A 20,770-nucleotide genomic window follows, 5' to 3' on the forward strand; every position below is an offset into this window, starting at 1 on the left:
TTGACCAAAGATACATTCTGCTCAAGATTCGAAAAAGCTTATGATCGTTATCCCGCTCATGACGTGATTGTTGGAAATTTTAATGTGAAGGTGGAAAATATTTTGAGATGTGACCTTTTTAGTATTTATCGTAACGGCACGATATTTCACAGATAAGTCCAAATCCTTGCTTATGCCGATGACATCGACATCATTGAGTATAGCAATCACAATATATCAGCTGCATTTGCAGCTTTCGTAAAGAAATCTCGGATAATGAACTAAGCGGTGAATGAGGATAAAACTAAGTATATGCCAAAATACTAGTGGAACTGTACTTAGCTCGGAAACCGAGCTGATGAATGGTGTGACTTTACTCAAGAATATGTCAAGGATTTTAATTATTCTAGCAATAGTAAAAAATTACTATTGCCTAGAAGTGCTAACATGAGTTCAGTAGGCGATTACAATGTAGAGCCCTTTCATGAAGTCAATACTCACTTGTATAACTTACACTCTTCTGTATGATATACATAGATATACGTTAATACTGAATGATGAAGCACTAGAAATTGTCGAGAAAAAATTCTTCGTAAGATCATGAGTGCTCTAGGAGTTGCTAATAACTACCACATCTAAATGGTCCCCAGATGTATGGGTTTCATTATAGCAATTATATAGTTCTGTGAATTAATACATCGTGAGAATGAATGACGTTACTCTAATGAAAAATGTTTGTGACAGGAGCTAGAGGAAGAAGGAATAGGCTTAGATCGTCTCTCCGGTGAAGTTATAAAGTTTAGAGAACACTAACCACGCTTGTTGTACGCAAGTGAAGAAGGCGTAGCAAATGCGTTAGGAGAGGACTGTTACGGCATTATTAATATCTAATATATATTGTAGTATAATATATAATACAATAAAAAACTTGTATTATAAACAATATGTAAACTTGTAATTCATACATACCTAAATTTGTCTGCAGACAAATGTTTTATAGTGACATTTCAAGTTAGTTTTAAGATGGTTTAATACAATTAAATTTTAGAACTATAAATAATAATATTTATGGATATTAATAAATTTATGGTTAAGATCTGGAGAAGTGCCCTTATTATATGGCGTATTTGTGTACTTGAAGATAATGACTGAGTATGACAAAAATTTTAAAATATTTGAAACTTTTTAATCTATCAATAACATTAACATATCGTTTAAAAAAAAAAAGTCACTCGACAAAGCACTTGCTGTTGTCACATGCTCATTATCTCTTAAATGATGAGTTTTTTATTTTATTTGGCAGCTACAATAGTTAAAATGACAAGGGATATATCATATGTCAAAATATATACTTGCATATTTAACAGGAAATGTTTTTGGAGCTCGTAATAATGTAAGCAATGTGTGGAATGATTTTTGAAAATAAAATTATCTTTAATTTAGTATTTTTTTAGGCCTAATTGAATGCTTATAACTTAATATATGGTACAATATGCAAAGCTTTGTTCTTAAACCTGTATACAAAAAATTTTATGATAGTTGATTTGTTAAAAAATGTATAAGAAATATAGTAGCAAAAAATGTATATTTTACCTGTGTACAATATTCACAGATATATATAATAAGTTGCACTGGATATTGTTTGTTTCCAAATTCCGTATGCCCTTACATCTTGCGGTGCAACGTGCATCACCGACGATCATGTTTCCTGTGGGAAACTGCATAATCAACAACTCCAGTCGACATTGCGCTTTTTACTACTTACTTAGACTATAACAATCAAAGTACAACTCAAATAGAGTTTGAAATAAACGTGTTAGTTTTTGTCTGTCATCCGGCATATTTTAAATCACGTTGAATCACGACAGTAACATTAGCTAATTTAATACAAAGTATTTACGACATTAAGTATTAGCAACTATAGGTCATATAAACTAGTGTAAATTTAGTTTTACTTAGAATTTATATGCATGACTATATTATATGACTAAAATAGTTTCTAAGTCCATTATTGTAGTAGATATAGCGACACATGTTAGGATCTAAACATTTTCAGTCTTGAAAGAATTCAGATCATGGTCTAATAAAGTTTTATAAGTGGTTCACTTGTAACAATATAATGATTCTTATGTTTAGGTTTTATACATATATATGTTATTATTGTTTTTTACATAATTTTTAAACAATTTTTTTTTGTAAACTAACACTGATACAAACTATTTCCGCCAAATATACTTCCAGAATGTTATCATACTAATGCCAACATGTTATCATATCAATATTAACATTGTGATATTAATATTATATATTTCATGTCCTAGTAAATATTAAAACAATATTTTTAATTAAAAAATTTTCTTTAATTAAATAATTTTTAATATATTTCTAATTCATTTACCAATTAAATAACATTTTTCTAAACTGCTTGATAAACATATTTTCCTAATAATTTGAATTAAATTTTTGAAAAACAATTTTGAAGCAATTAAAAATTTTTAATATTAATTTTGCTTTATGTTGTGCATTTTCCAATTCATTTAAAATCTTTCGCATTACAAACTTATTCAATGTAAATTATTAATTTCAACTTTATATGAATATGAAGTGCAAACTTAGGAACCCCAAACTTAACTTGCAGTTGTCAAACTTTTAATACCATTGAGTAGTGTTTTGTAGAGTGAAATGAACTTAAATTTATTTCGTATTATTTCTGTGCATTACTCGTACTCTTCAGTTTTGTGTGCCTTTTTTACCATTTAACGTATAAACTTTCGTTGGCAACTTATGTGTCTCTAGTGATTGCAGATACATGCAATATAATATGCAAAACATGACATTTTTATTAAATCCTGTTTATCTCATAAACAAGGAGCGCACGTATATGCAGAGCACTACCCTCCTGCCCTATGAGCTTCTCACACGTACCCATACGCATGCCAAGCAATAATTGCTGAGTTGTGCTCTGCTGTGCTTTGATGCAATTGTCATTTAAATGTGTTAGTTTACTAATAAATACACACAAAACTATAAGCATACTGCAACACAGATACAAATTGCTCACATAAACGATATAACGTATCTAGATACGCACTCGTATCTGCTTGCCACACATATAAATCTGTGTTTATGGCTTGCCTGTTTGGTGTTGCCATATTTGCAGCTCGAAGCTTAAATGTTAGGATGTGTTGATAGTTTTGATTTAAATTTTATTTATACTTTTGTGCTTGTGTTGATTTGAGTTTACAATTTATTTAATTTTTGATTTAATGCTTTAATATAATTTGAGCAGATATTTTCAGTTTCCTTTGCAAAGCATGCATTTAAAGCTCATGTGGATTGGCACAAATATAAAAATATAATTCAATTAAAAATGTTTCAAAAAAAATTCAGCTCTCAAGGATTAAAATTTTAAATTCATTTTAATAAATGATGCAATAAAAACAATAATGAAAGCAGTATTAAAAATTTGTTAGATGAGAAAAAAAAGGTTTCGAAAGTTCAAATGCTTGAAGTAATAAATTTTACCTATTAAATTTTTTGTTTTATATTTTGCTTTTTGCCTGGCTTTTATTCTACTTAAGCCACACTATTCATTACATTACATCCGCAAACCACAAAACCACTTTTCACTTGGAATAGTTCAGCGCATTCAATCATAAAACGAGATTACTTCCACCACCAGTACCAATGGCAGCGGCTGTAGCAGATGTAGCAGTAGTAGTAGTAGCAACAACCGGAGCAACCGGAGCAGCAGAAAACTCAACAAGACGACGCAGGACATATTGTCATTATGACTATTGTTAGCCTGTGAAGATGATAACTAAATGAATTTCACAATTTTTTCCTTTTCCATTTCAAAATGGTCCAGATATTTTCTGACTCGTTGCACGCATAGTGCAGTCAACTGTGATGAGTAGGACCGTTTCTTTTCGTTTTGTTTTTTTTTCGTGCATTTTTTTCTAATTTGACTGAGAAAACCCATTTAAGTTTGCATTGGGAAAAGGAGTGCACTTACCACTAAATTTTAAAATAGTTTCTCACCTAAACGATAAATGTATTAGTTGAGGTGCTTGAAATTGAGTTATTTTAAGACATTAAAAAAAATAGTATCGAAAATTGTGTAAATACTAATAATAGCATATGATTCAGATGTCAAAACAAAGCTCACTATATTTGTTGTTAGCATTGTTAAAACTATTTATTGGCAACCAGAACCAATAAATAGATTATCTATGTACTACCTTATAGGGCTCGTTTTGCTATATTAAAGTGATGTTGAGGTTTGTTGAGTCAGTGCACTTGAGCACTTTTACTCTCTATTAACTGCGAGGTTTCTTCATAACCTCTCTTTACGCCTTAACTGGATTATTGTTTATCACATTAGCAGGCTAACCTATAACTGACCTCAGACTGACTGCTGATAACTGACTGCAGATTCGATATCCTTTATTATTTTTTGATCGGATCATGTACAATGGTACGTTGAAAAGTTTTTTCAGAGCTTGGCTTTGTGCAATTTCTACCTGGCGAATAGTAGTGTTTGTGACCTTGCTGAACTCTATACATCCATATAGAAGTGACGTACGTTTTATTTGGTTATATAACAATTTCCTGTTCTTAACATTGAGGTTTTTCTTTTTTGAATAGCGGTTAGAGGTGATTAAAAATTTTGGAATAGCTAATTCCTTTCAGTTGAATATGTTTAAGCCATGTGATTCCTTTGTCCATCGTGATGCCTAGATATTTGATGCTATCCTCCCAGTGTTGTATATAGAGATTTGTTGTAATTAAGCAAAAAAGAATAAATTATCTTATATCTTAATAAGGTCGTTAGAGTAATGTAAAATACTCAATTGTTAATGGTACATCATCATCTGTCCGGTAGACGACTTAAGATATGTATAGAAAACTAAAAGTCGACAATAGTAATTTTTTTTGCAGTGACAATTTGCGCTCCTATATATTTAGCTACTAATAAATAATTGTAATATATAAAATATGCACAAAACCTGCTTTATCTGTAATACAATTAGCTTTATACCTTGACATAGATGTCAAAAATATGATAAAGTATTCACTACTGTTGCTTTTAATGCAACAGAAGTCTTGGCTTTATGAAGTCTTCCAATGCTATAGTGAATAGTTTAGACATAATTATTTTAAGCTTTCATTATATTCTTAAAAAATGTTGCATTGTTCCATCAAATTATATTGCATCTTCTACTTGCAATTAAAAATTCAAATAACAACATTTACGGTTTCGTTAGTATCATTCACCTACGTCATTCATGTGGTACAAATAAATTTACATGAATTCTCTGATTTCATCACTTCAACGTGTTGTGTTAATTATTGCCTATGAGTAATAAAATATAATTTTTATGTTTGCTAGAATGTAGTTAGTATATAGACTTAAGAATGACTTTCAACAAATAAATTTGAATTATTCAAATCCGTAGAAAGCTGTTGAAACAATGCATATATCCTTCCATTTATGCTAAAAGTAATAATTTTGCCTATATCGTAGAAGAAACAGTATCTGCACAAGTTCTCATGAAAGTGCATCTTTGATTGCTCATATTTGTTTGCATTAATATTTATGTATTTCATAAATATGTTTATATTATTATATATATATAGACATTTTGTTATATCTGTATAGAGTTCATCATGTTTGCATTTACTGTTTAGTTTCGGTTACATTTTGCAAACTCAAGGAAAATTTTCAGAGACTCGTACGTGCACATTTAGGTCTGGCAGAAATACGAAAACATCCTGAAAATACATTTGTTTTGTGTAAAAAGCAATTTTATATTATTCAAATTTATGTATTTCCTTTGAGTAGTTTTTATCCCCAATATCAGTTTCAGTGAATTGTGAAAACTGCACCAATCATTTGTATCTTATCTTTAAATGCGTTAAAGCCTTAACTGCATATACTCAATACTTTTTTAATAAATAATAAAATTTCTATGAAATAATTGATAGGATTGAAAAATATATAAATATACAAATTTGGCTTAAAGTAGAAGTATTTATTTCACAATCAGTTATTTTAATAAAATTTATTATACCATAGTTTCTAATTATATTAACTAATGGATTGAAAAATATTATGAATCATAAATTTGAAATTTGCAAAAAAGGATAAGTGCTTTTAAATAACGTTGAGTGCAATTTATTTTTTAATATTTTAGAAAATTCATTTATAATATATATTAATTTTTAATTATATAAAAAAATTGTTTTCGTTTGGTTTGAAATGTTAACAAAATTTTTATGGATACAAACCAAAAAAGAACTAAAACCAATAATAAATTGAGATTTTTGTTTTTTCACACAAAAGATACTTCAGTTATACCAATTCATATATGTTCTGTTGAATTAGAGATCTTATAGTTTCAATTTAAGACTTTTTTTAATCCTATGAATAAAATAAGTGAAATGAATAAAGTTAAAAATGAAATTTTATTTAAATAAAGTTTCTAAATATAACACATCACTCAATAAGACGTGTGACTAACTAAGAAAAACAAATTTTTTATATAATCTCCTTCAAGGGCAATACAATCATTCCAACGCTTCTCTAACTTCTCGATACCATGCTTGTAGAAGGATTTGTCTTTCACCTCAAAATAGGCTTCAGTTTCAGCAATTACTTCTTCGTTTGAGATTTTCTTATCGGTGAGCATTTTTTTTAAGTCAGCGAATAGCCAGTAATCGCTATTCGCTATTTTTCTTCGCCATATGCGGTCGATTTTTCTCAATTTCAGCTTTCAAACGATCCAGTAATGCAGTGTTGTAGTTACTCTTGATGGTTTTTCCCTTTTCGAGATAGTCAATGAAGATTATACCACTGAAATACTGAAGCCATAATCTTCGCAGCTGACTGTTGTGCCTTTGGACACTCAATTGGACGACCAGAACGTTCACCATCATCGGTGTCTGTACGACCACGTTTAAATTCAGCAAACCAATAACAATTGGCTCTTTTCGATGGAGCAGAGTCCGAATAACACTTTTGAAGCCATTGCTGAGCTTGTGCAGTATTTTTTTTTCATCAAGAAGCAATGATAAATTAATACACGAAATTGTTTTGAATCCATTGTTTTGAAAATAACAAAAGTAGCTTCACTTAAATAGCCGTCACTTTTTTTCTGAATAAACCAAATGTCATGAGATGTTACACATAATCTTTTTAAGGTTGGTTCTTTATAAAAGTCATGTAGATTTGACAATGGCAGCACCATCTGTGTGTCATCTGTGTCATCAAAACGATAAAAAATATATTACATTACTGTTACTCTAAAAACTATTATTAGTAGTCAGTTTACATTTCAGTGGTTTCTTGAGTGCGTACTTCGAAATATCTCGTAGGCTTTATATTCTCATAGATGGGCAACTATCTGCTATTACTATCAATAGTATCTATCTACTATTAAAGTTGCGCCAGTTTTTTAGGATCATATTAAATAATTCTATTTTGAAAGAAAATGAATTTTTTATTCTTAACACACAAACTTTACTATACTGACATATACCCATACTAATATGTATTTTCGAAATCTATTAACTACAAAAAAATACGTTTAGTGGTTCTTAAAACGAAATATCTTTAAGGACCTTCCTAAGATTTCACTCCTTCGAAAGGAATTAGTTATTTTATTTAGTGGTAATTATATATTTTATCAAATAAATTAATATTTTTATTAATTTAAAATAACCTGTCATATAGCCGACAATTTTATAATAAGTCAGTAATCTGCATCATTGTCTGTTTTGTGGTTATAACATTAAGTACCATCAGATGCTACTAAAGGCAAGTAGTAAAAAAATGATTCTTCTTGTGCAATAATATACATTGAAGTGTATGGCTTCTAAAATTTTTCAGACATATACCATAATATCTACATTTAAATAGCAAATTATAAATGAAAGATATACTCAACTAACCTAGTGAATATATGATTCAGTAAATATTGCTATGGAAGCTGGTATAAATTAACCATAAACCACCGGCAAGCACTACATTTTGTATTCTCGTAAGTTATGCATTCCTGTGATAATGTTTGGTATCATACGAATTGAAAGAGAACCTGAAAATGTTAAACATTTTTTAGATTTATTTTCTTTCAGATGCATGTGTGCATATCAAATTCATACCTCATACAACCCAAAATTTAAACAATTTCTCTTATATCTACCATCTCCGTTATATACAGGTATGCAAAAAATTGCAGTTTTTTACGTAGAATATCAATTTGTAGTAATCCTCTCAAATTTACATTTTCTTCAGAGATTTATGATTTTTAAGTTTTTTATTTGCCCAAAAGCTTCTTTATGAATACTTGTAAAATTTAGAGCAAGGAAGTAGAATACTGGATTTAATTTTTTTCCTTCCCTTCGAAGACTAAATTAGGTTAGTAGTTCTTTGTTGGAAAATTGAAATATTAATTTAGCTTTTCATATTAAGCTAATGAGAAAAAAGTCTCAACTACAAAATATGTTGAGTGGCTTTTGCGTTTAGTACTTTCATACTTTCATTTTAAAATAAGTCAGTAAATATTTTAAAAGAACTTTACTTAAATATCTTTAAAAACGAAAATTTTGTTAGCCTTTAATTCTTCACTGCTCAGGTTGACTCAAATCTTTTGTCATTCTGCAAATGCATTTTCAGTTGACTGCAAAATGTACCTATTTTATGCAATTAATACTTACTTTCTTGAATCTACACTATATCTCAAATAAGTTTTATACAATTTATTATGCTATAAATTAATACTCTGGTTCACGTACTTATTAAGTCGTTACTAATTTCTGCTTCCTCTGCGCGGTATTTACGTGAAGCCGTTGTTTTACCCCAGTAAGCCTTTCTGTATGGGCTCCATGTTTGGGCTTTATTGGCTGTTATATTGCTTAAAATTTGTTTTCATTTATTTAATGTTTCGGTTGCTATTTTATTAGAGCTATTACACAAAATATCCTGCGTTCGCATTATTTACGTTCTTCCCTCGCTATTCGAGTTAATGAACTTATATGCCCTCAGTTAATTCGCTGTTTATTCAAAATTTTATTATGCCTTTATCTAACCGGCGGTTTATGGGCTTGTTTACATTGCTATTTATAACAGAACAGGAAGTAAACAATTTTATGCTCACCACATAAAGTTACCAAATTAAGCTAAGATATTTAACATATGCCGGAAAAAAGTGAACAAAGTAATGTAAGCTGAAACAATTAAAAACTGGAGGGTAACGAGTTCAATGTATTAAATTTTAAGAAAAATCTCTTCTTTACACCATCCCATTTTTACTTAATCGTTAATTAATATGTATACGTATTCGATGACCACTCAGTATACTTATGTTTATCTCATATAACGAAATTCTAATATTTTAGAGATACGATATGTTATATTGGGTATGATAGGAAGTATTCGGCGTGTTTTAGTTCAATTGATTATTGCTGTATCTAAATGTTGAACATAAGATCATCAGAAATAAATAAAATTTTCTGCACTTTTCAAGTTTTACCAGAGTTTTTCTCTGAGTCCCATTTCCTCAATTGTAGTATTGAACATAAAGTACTACTACTACTGCTATTGTCCACTTCCCCCCACTTCCCCCCACTTCTATATCTGACTCTATTTGATGCTGCTCTATAGATGTCGTTCCATGTATATCGTGCTTCAGGTAGATCACTTTCGACCGTTCTTCTCCACGTTTTCGTAGGTGCACCAGGTCTTCTACTATCTCGTTGATTCCATGCTAACGCTTACCTCGCTATGAAATCTCTCAGTCGTCTAAACGTGTGACCTATCCACTTCCACTTTCTCATTTTTAAGTCAATTTGTGCTGCTCTTTAAGTCGTTTGGTTCAGCAAGCGATCTGAACATCATGTTTTGAGAACTCTACGTAGAACATTAATTACCACATATTATTTTTCCATCCGATATATGTTCAGTTATGAATTATGACACATATACCCAACTTTTATTTAGAACATTTTGCATAAACAATATTTTAGTAATCAATACAACATTTTGTATTGACTCGTATACTTAATTTTGACGCTTTAGGTTGTGCTAGATTACGCGACAATCGATTATAATGGACACAATTAAACCACTAGATCATGGTAAAATAAACTAAAATTTTTTTGCTGTTCTCTTTTCTAATAATAATGAATTTTGCAATGATATGTTGCAAAGGACTTCGTTACTACTGTTGACAATACTTCTACACCAAATAAGTCCTCGTCAACAATGTATTGACAAATATCGGAAATGATTTCTAATTATTTAAATAGTACCAATGTGCAGATATATAATGTATATTCAAAATGAACAAAATGTATATATTCCTATACGCGATTATAAGCGATTACTTGACTGAATACAATAAAAAATGATATAAACAAAATTTGACGTTTTGACCGAATGGGCTTATTCTAACACCTTCGTTGTGATTTTTAGTAACATAGACGTAAAGTTTTTTGCTTTCGTTTATTTTACCATCTTTTCAGAGATAATAATAAAAATTTTTCGGAAAGCGTAGAAATTGTATAATTTTTATGAAATTACAGCAAGTCCTATTTGTCCAGGACTTAAAAAAGCTTGGGCTAGAATGTACGGATCAGTACTAACACAGTTTGCGCATATCACATCATGTCATAAGATGTGATGTTAATGTATTAGTAGCAATGGGTTCAAATTTATATAAATAGTCACAGCAGATCATTCTCTTTAGTTCATCCACTATATTTTTTCTTATTTTTAACAAAGAAATGATAAACTGTTTGATGTCCCTTCACCTCTTTCTGTAACTTTTTCATAATAAAATATTATTAAAAAAAATTGAATAAAATTATTTTGTAGATCAGCATGCATCCTTAACTTCCACAATTACATATAATTGAACACTTTTCTTCATAGCCCAAAAAAGAAGAACATGTACATTATTTCCAGTCCATTAAACAAATTCCAAATTTCTGCTAAAAATGATTTATAGCTGACGAAAATTTCAAATATAAATATTGTACATACATGGGAAGAGCAGCTAAAAGAACTTTGTAATAAATTTCATATCACACGATTAAAATATTTAATAAAAGTTTTGAAAATTTGTAAGTTTTTGTTCTAATTCCATGCGCTACACACGTTGGGAGTGGGTGTATTAAATTTACAATACTACGAATTTTAAAAAGTCTTAAAATTAGAGATAAGTGGGTGTATTAAATTTACAATCCTACGAATTTTAAAAAGTCTTAAAATTAGAGATAAGTGGGTGTATTAAATTTACAATCCTACGAATTTTAAAAAGTCTTAAAATTAGAGATAAAGTATTTTCGACACTACAATTTTAAGCACCTACCAATAATATAGGCATCATCTTTAATGGAAGTGGGATAATTGGTAAAATAAATCGATTTTTTGATATATAGAAACTATATATATGTATATATATATATATATATATATGGAACTTGTAATCCAGTTCTTTTTTCTTAGTTAACTTCTTTAAAATTAATTTAAATTTTAACTCACTAATAAATAAATATACTATATAAATATATATATATGTATTTAGATATATCAAATAAATAATACAATTTACATTAAGGTATGATTATAGAGCCTATACTAGTCCCATAGGCCCCCTAATCTGTCAGACTCATACTTAAGCAAAATTTTAGAATTTTTAGTAAAAGTATACCATCAAAAAACAAAATCGTAGAATAACTGAAACCACAATATTATATCTTCAGAGATTTTAAAACATTGCGTATTATAAACTATATGTAGAACGATATATAAATATACATAAGGACTTAAAGGATAGAAGTCCTTTATCGCTGACGGGCTGGCCAAAACCAATGTATAAACTTCACAGATCCCTAGCGTTACTAGATAAAATTTAATCCTTCAAAACTGGTAGCTTTAACGAATTTTTAACCAGCTTGTGGTAGAGTCAGACAGATGCGGAAGAAATGCTCTAGGATTTCATTGATGCCCTATTCCATGTACTTGCTGTGACTGTTGCTAATATAAAACTTATACGTCTGTGTTGAATCGGTAAAACAATGCGGTGAAGTCAATCAGTCTTTGCATAATACATAATACCATAATACTTTAAAGTTATTCTGCGTAGGTTACTGTACTCGTATAATGACAGCTTTTGTTGGACTGGAGCTGTTCGCATCTTATCTCATAATTTCCTACAATCCGCGTTATTATCTTATTGAAATAACTTTGTCTGAGGAAATACAATATTTGCTCTGACGGATTAGACCTCTACTCACTTTTCGTCTAATTACCCAGTTACGTATTTTTTCGAGAGCTACAATCTTTATCTGATATTATGAAATCTTCAACGTGAGACATATTGGTTCATTTTCAAAGGAGCAAATGTCTTATGTCTGATTATAAATCGTTTTTAGTATACGAGTTATGTCACACTCGCAGCATTACGCTCCATTGTGTGTACAGTACCTCGTTCTATACTGCTCTGTTTAATTATAATATAGTCTTTAACAAATTTTTAGTCCCTGTCTACTGCTACAAAATTGCCTGAAATTAGGAAAGATGTTATATGTTATACGATTATGATTAAAACTCTTGTATTTGAACAATATAAGTAATTGTTGCGAAGAATTTAAACCACTGCCGTGAATATAACGGATGTACTTATCTCTTACGCATCTTACGCAAAAGAGGGTGTAAAGATTTTCACTTGCGTTCTTGATCAATTGAAAGTATTTACATGTACTTAAAGTGTCTTTAATGTGTATAAATTTTGTTATTTGAATTTATGAAAATTCTAGCGAACTCATAAATAACTCAACAAGTATCGCTTATTAACCTAACCTAACCTTAACAAGTCTCACACTTCCGTCACCCTCTCACGCTGTTTTCGGTACATAGGAGCTATAAATACATTATTTTGTGCTTGTAGCTTTGACAGAGAGAATCGTCGGAACAACAATAAATTTATCTAACATGGCAGAGGAAAAAATGAACAAGCAGAAGGAAATTTCAAGCAGCTTAGCTGTGCCAGGACCTTTGCCAAAAATTTTAAGGACAGCTTGTTTGTTTGTTTGTCTAAAGTTTCTAGCTGTGTTTATAATGCCGGGGAAAGACTTTTTGTCAGTGTTATTTTTATGTGCTGCAGCAATTTGTAAATTCTCTTGTACTTTATAATTAAACAATTTTATGTAAATATTCAAGACGTCTTCGGTTTTAAGGGTAGGCGAGCAATGAAATCAAAGGGTGACTGAAGTGATGTAGAAAAATTTGCTACGAAAAGTTTTGGCAACTTTCGTAAGGTTTCATCTTCGCTTATTATTTTTACTAAATTCTTAATAACAAACAATTAGACATTGTCTCACAGGGAAATTCGTTTTAATCTCAAATATTTTCAGTTTCAAATTTATTTTTTGTTTTAATTTTAATTGTGGAATTTATCTACAGCAATTTTGTTGGCTTTTTATCCTTATTTTCATATCTGAATTTGTGGTATTTTTTAATAAATAAGAAGATTTAATATTCTCAATTACATACATATAAAATTTATATATTATTATTTTGTAAATAAATATTAGAAATGAATTCATTACTATTTGACATATTTCTTTAAGCTATTACTTTTTTTATAATGGAATTATATTCATGTAGAATTGAATTTAATTGGTTTCCATTTATATTTCTTTCCAGTAAATTTTTTACTTATAATTAATTTATTATGCTTAGATCTATTTATGCACAAATATGGTATATTATTTTATATAATTCATTTCAAAATTGCACTTATAAATTGTTTATTATTACTTATCTATGGTCTGAATATTTTTATTGAGGGTAAGATTTGTCGAATCAATTTTCTTGAAATATATATCAAATTATAATAAAGCTTATATCCACAAATAAAAAGGTGAGTTACAGGGAGCGAACTTCAAAGTTTTATTATGGAATTTTTGGGCTAACAATTGTTTTAGATACCGCATATAAAATAAATTATTTTAATTGAATTTGTTAAGAAGTTGATAATACTCGTATGTTTTATTATCAGAAAATGGTCAAAATATCTAAATTTAGTTAAATGAAAACACAATAAACAAGTTAATCATGAGATTTAAGGCCGGTTTTCAATGCGTTCCTTAATCAGATGCTTCCTAAGTGTTCTGATGACGGGCCAAATTCTGCTTATCCGAATGGGGTAGCCGAAAAAGTTCACAAAACTGTTTTAGAGGATCGTGAAGTAAAGTTGTAGTAAATAACTGCCACTTTTAATAAATCTAATTAATATGTGGAGCTTTCATGTGATTTTTACATTACAAATTTTCATGTCAAGAATTTTCAGATTTATTGTTAACACACCCTGTATGTCACTAATGCACAGATACATTAAAAATGAAAAGAAATATCAGCTGCAGGTTGATTTCTGGAAATTTGGAAATTAACGAATTGCTATATACGAGTATATATATATTTATTTAAAAATTTGAAAAAAATTTACCCCACGTTGAGTTTTTTTTTATTTTATTTTCATTTCATGATAAAAAAAGAGGTATTGGTGTGAAACCTTTTTTTTCCTCTCCGATTAAGAGGTCTCAAACTATTGTGTTATATTGATAATATTCAAGTTACTTTCATTAAGAATAAGAAATATATGAAGTCTGACTTATTACAGCTAACTCAACTATTTATCTTATCTATTATTAAACTTAATCAGTAAAACTTTTTTTTTTAATGATTATTTCTATGACTATAGTGCTTATAGTAGCTATAAATTAAATGCAGCGCGGTGCACCCTGAGAAGTGCAAGATTGTCATGATTGTCTGATTCTCAGTTGTCAGTACTAGGATTATAAAGTTGGTTTTCGAGCAATCAGCTTTCTGATACTACAGGGTGTTATTAATTACCAAATGAATGGCTATTACAGTATGACCCGTTTTTTTTAAATCGATTTGGTTAAGGTCTTCAAACTTTCAACTAACTTTGTTTTGTTGCCTTTTACCTTTTGATTTCTTCACTTTATTGGAATTAACCAATTCTAATTCTAAAGTTGGTTTATTTCGATTGTTGTTTTTAGTATATTTCTGCATGTATTTCGGCAAATTCGCTTTTGCCTTCATCAGGAGAATTCCTAATTCATTTCTTTATTCATTTTTGTGTTTTTTTTTTATTAATATTCACAAGTACTTAATTATTTCTTACAGTGAAATTTGTAAATTTAAATTACTCCTGACATTTGTCTGATTAAAAGTTTTCGATAATGAATTAGAAATTATTATGAAATGCCTGCGAATTGTATTTAGTTTGCTTGCTGGAGTATGGAATGGACTTTCCACCACTAATATATATAACTCAGTACTGGAACATTATTTTTGAAAATGTGTCGATACTGGTATTTTGTCCTCAAAAGAAGAATTTGTGCATAAAATACAAATCATTCCATATCAACTAGATGATAAAAATTACTCTCAATTGATTGAAAGAAAAGAATTGCTTTAAATAGAATGGATCCCCAAAAAAAAGAACTGTTATTGAAAAGAACGTATTATATTTAGAACAAAATTTGATGTTAAGAATGGAGAAACATGAAACATATTGTATATGAACTTCAGTATCTATGACAATTTGAAGTAATAATAAAATTTTACTTTATTACATTTTATATTAAATTTGTTTTTTTTTTTCTAATTCTCTCTTGAGAAGTGTTATCAGATGAAAATTTATAAGTAAGCTTTTATTTTCTTCTATATTTTCATGCATTTATTTACTATTTTTATATTAATGTCATTAAAAAAGTTAATAATAATAATCTAACATTATAAAATAACCAGAATCTAACCAAAATTTTAATGAAAAAAACTTGAAAACACCATTTTTAAGCTATTCATTGTCTTCAGCTATTGTTTCTCGTGCGGTATTGTGATTGCATTAAAAGTTCTGTTCCGGTTGCGAATAAAAGCGCCCCAAACTGTACATACTTTGCTAAATTTATACTTATTGCATTCAGATAAGTTCCAGTTAAATATATTTGCAACTATAATTTTTAGTTTAATTTTTGTGTAGCACTGTAAGCAATTATCAACTATTTACACAAATTTGCGTAACTTAAAAGTTGTTCGCAGTTGCAGGAACCCCATCCTCCTCCCAATATCAGCCCAGCGGTTTTATGCATTTGCATTTACATAGAAAACTTTAACTTTGTTTTCTGTTGTGTTCAACTTTTATTCTGTTTCGCTTTCAAAGTAACTTCCTTTAACAACTAACAACTAACAACCGCACTTTACAATTGTTTTTAAGGACTTTTCTACCTTTGCAGAGCACCATCCGCTCGCATTGTTTGTTGGCTCTGTAATTGAAGTTGTTGCACTTTTTTGCATTGCTGAAGTGCAATATGAGCTAGAAAACTGAAAGGAACAAATGTTAGTGAATATCCTTGAAAAAGTTGTAATGTGCATTTTCTGCTGTGTTCCGAGGCGTTTATGTTGTTCACTTCTTCAGCTCTGCCAGCAACTCTGCTATGTTATGCTTTGGAACACCTCTCATATTTTTTGCATTACCCGTATAATAAAATCGACATGCATATGGTTTGTTGCTTTTTCCCAGTCAACACAAATTAGTTTATTATTTTATGATGTTGTCTGTGGGGGAAGGGAGGGCAGCATGGTATAGTTGCTAAATTAGCTGTGAAAGGGAGGTAAGGTAGTCATCCCTTGCTCCCTTGCTCGATATCTAAATAATTAAATATATGTTAACAGAATGTTGTAAAATGTTCCACAACATTCATTCAGTGTTTCCTCTGGAGGTCATCAATGTAGTGGTCATAAAATAAGAGCTTTTACATTAATATAGATGTCATAAATAACCTCAATTCATTTTAGCAAATGAAATATTAACTGAAGTGCAGCAATTTGATATGTAATCAGAAAGGCGTGTGATCTAATAGCACCGATGACAAAATATTTGTTGACGTTTTGAAACTTCTATATTCTATTTTATTAGATGAAAGAATAAAATATTTTTTTCTATATTAGGTAATGTAGAAAATTGGATGATGCCGACTTAATTTTAAATATTTCGAACAATTTTCTGCAAAATTAGGTATATCATAAAAGGCAAGTTAATTTATACGTCTGTGGTTTATGCGTTAAATGTAGAAATAGTACGGAAATGTTGTTGTTGCTTACCAAAGAACAACAAAAACTGACAAAACTAGAAATTTATTTAATATAAAATAAAAATGTCTTGACCTTAGTTTAAGTTAGACATGATTTAATAACTGATACTAATATTTCCAAAATTTTACACAGACTATATAACTAATTGATATTATATTAACTATTATTGTATGAGGCCCGTATCTCATACAAAATCACATATAAATATAAAATATATAAGCATATATAATATAATGTTTATTTCCTTTAATGACACCAGTGGCGCAATAATTATTTTTTTTAGTCCTACTCAGTTAAATGGTTTCTATTATGATGTTGCATACGTCTGAAGTTCCCAACAATTCATTTATATATTTCAATCAATTTGAAAAAAATTTTACTGCAAGGTCACTATTGTGCCTAATTATGAAAATATACTAAGTTGTTTAAAATTACTTTATTATTTCTCGAAGTATTCCCTTAATGATTTATACATTTTTGCATGTGTGTGAACCATTTGTCAAAGCATTTTTTTCAATCTTCTTGAGACACATGCAAAACATATATTTAAATTGCAACAATTTCAGAACTGCTTCTTTCGCCCACAAAAATCTTCCAATCGTTATTCACGCAATTTATTCTTGTTCTTGACGTTCGGGAACAAGGAGAAGTCATTGGGTGCCAAATCAGGACTGTACGGCAAATGACCCATCAATTCGATTTTTTGAATCGATAGTTCAAAAAGTCAGTTGTTAGGCGAGATGTGTGAGAACTTGCATTGTATTGATGGATATAGGGAATGATACAAAGGCGCTTGTTTGTTTTCCGTATTTCACTGAAGACTTCCGGTAATCAAATAGTTGTATATCATTCAGAATTGACCGTTTCACGTTCCTGTAATAGTATACACATGACCAGTTTTCCCGAAAAAATATGCGACCATTTGTTTAGAAATGCTTCAATCGCAAACAATCAAAGCAGATGGATTTGGTTAATCTTAAAACTTCTATACAGTCGACCACTGGTTACATCCGGCTCATTTGCATACGAGTATATTCATGATTCGTCACCCATTACAATTTTATATACGACTTCTGAAGAACCGCCATGGTACTTCTTAAGCATTTGTGTGCACCAATCGATACGAGAAACTTTTTGATATTTTGTCAAATGATGGGGTATGGGATCTAACGAAAACAAACCTTTCTCACAGCTAAATGATCGTGCAATGTTTTATAAATGTTGGTGGGACTAGTACAAACATTGATGCTGTGCAAAAACTGATACTGTAATGGAAGATCGTCATGCGATATACTGTGAGATTTAGGAAGAAGTGTAATCTCACAGTATATCGCATGACGATCTTCCATTACGAGTATCAGTTTTTGCACAGCATCAATGTTTTCTGGTACAACAATTGATTTTAGACGATCTTCACGAATTTTGTAGGTGGCCACCATTAAAATCATTGTACCAGCGTTTCACAGTAGCAAAGGATGGAGCTTCATCTTCAATTGTGGAAGTAAGTTTAATAGTGACACTCGTATGTGTAAACTTAAAGAAAACTTTGGAATATATTTTCTCTCAGTATTCTGCATTATTGAGCAAAAGGTGGTGAAACAAGTTGTTGTTATTAAACCTTTTTTAAATAAAATTAAATTTACCACAAAATTATAATTTTTAATATTCCCTATGTGTTCTGTGAATAAAAGCGGCATCGTTAGCGAATTTCAAAACGTTAGTGAAAGCTACTTCTACTTACTTCTATAAAATCCACTTCATTTCAAAAGAAAATTTAATATAATAATAAAAAATGCATTAAAGAGTGTTAAGTTACGGAAGCTTTGAGGTTTTATGGACAATGTAAGCTGTAAATATATATCTTTTATAAGAAGTAAAGCTGAATGAAATATTTAAGAATTTTAAAAAATCTGTTGGATGCAATGACGAAAATGCAAGTCATCTTAAAAACATTTTTAAAACTCATTTTTTTTGTCAGATGATTCGCATTAAGTAAACATATTCAGTTACATCTGCAAAAATGAAGAATTCAAAATTTTTCGTCATTTTTGTTGTAGAAGTTTCTGCAGCTCCAGTGAAATTGACGTAACTTAAAGTTGACAGCAAATACGAGTAATGCGCTTAAATTGTATTAATGTCTGCTTTACTAAAGCAAAATTAAACTTGTACAAATAGATGCAGAAAGATTATCTTTTCGTAGATAAATGTTTTATGTACAATATTTTGATATTTTACATTCCCCTTCCGAGCTGTATGCCAGAGTTACAAACTTGAACGAAACATTTTGCTTGGTATTTGTAGTGTCTTGCCACATAATGACAGAATGGGCACAACAGCACATTGGCCACACTATGCCATAAAGTAGATACCCGAACATAAATGTATCTATGTATCTATGTATCTGCAACATGCATGTGTCTAAGTAGCTAACAGCAATAACTGAGTGGAATCAAGACATGCAAGATACATGGCAAAAATAGCTTAACTGGTTATAGCAGCAACAACAGCTAACATAAATGGGCAATAAATTGGCTGAAAGGATTAAGAGTGAGTGTTAAGTGTAGACGATAGATACAGACAGGCAGAAAGACAAAAAGACAGACAAACCGAAAGACAGTAGCAGAGAAAAATGGACGCGATTGAACCAAAACTAAGTAGCATGAGCTGATATAATAAAAATCTAAAATATACTCCTTGCACTTATGTATTTAGTCGAAGCAGTTGTGTGGGATAAAATGTAATTGACAGCAAAGTTGTTAAGTTGCTTGTCAGAAAACGTTAAATATTTTGGACTGTGATTGCTTTGTCAATAGAATGAAAATGCCAATGAGTTCTACTGAAGTGTAAGGAGACTTGTACATTTGTACATTAAATCAAAAATGATTCAATATATATTTGCCGAACATTTTTTCTAAAATATCTCTAAATAAAAGAGACCTAGAATAAATGAATTTCACTTATTCAACTTTAAACATTTCTATTTAAAAGATTTATTTAGTAATAAAAAATAAAATAAAATTTATAAAATGCAAAAAGAAAAATATTTATTTTTTATTAAAAGTGACAATTTCTAATTTTAGTTTTAATTTCCCAGTACAATTGTCAATAAGCTCATAAATAATAATGGTTACAAAAAATAATGGCTAACTCTTCATTTCAACTTTCTTTTGTTCGGTCATTTATCACTTGCAAACAGCAATAGTGTGATATTCTCCCTGGTGACATGCCGTACAACACACTACTCAAAACACACTACTAAACTACGTCAAGGATAATACCAAACAAAAAAAACACAAAAGTATGGCAACTATTACATTGCATTGTTGCATGCTGATGTCAACTGGCAGGATATTTATTAGGATTTTTGGCTTTTGTGTAATTCATCAAATGTACTAAGCCATGTGCATTTGAGAATTTTTGACGCAGTTGCCTACTGGCCTACTGCCTACAAACGCTTACGTCTGTTTGTCCACTAACTTTAGTTCTTATATGAGCTTAAGCTGAAGATACATTGTATGGCATAAAGCATTTGTGCTGTCTTATCAATGCAATTCCATCTAAAGTTCCTTTGCATGTATAACACAAATGTTAAGCATTTGCTCT

The sequence above is a fragment of the Teleopsis dalmanni genome, chromosome 2, assembly GCF_002237135.1.
Source record: "Teleopsis dalmanni isolate 2A chromosome 2, ASM223713v2, whole genome shotgun sequence".
NCBI lineage: Eukaryota > Metazoa > Arthropoda > Insecta > Diptera > Diopsidae > Teleopsis > Teleopsis dalmanni.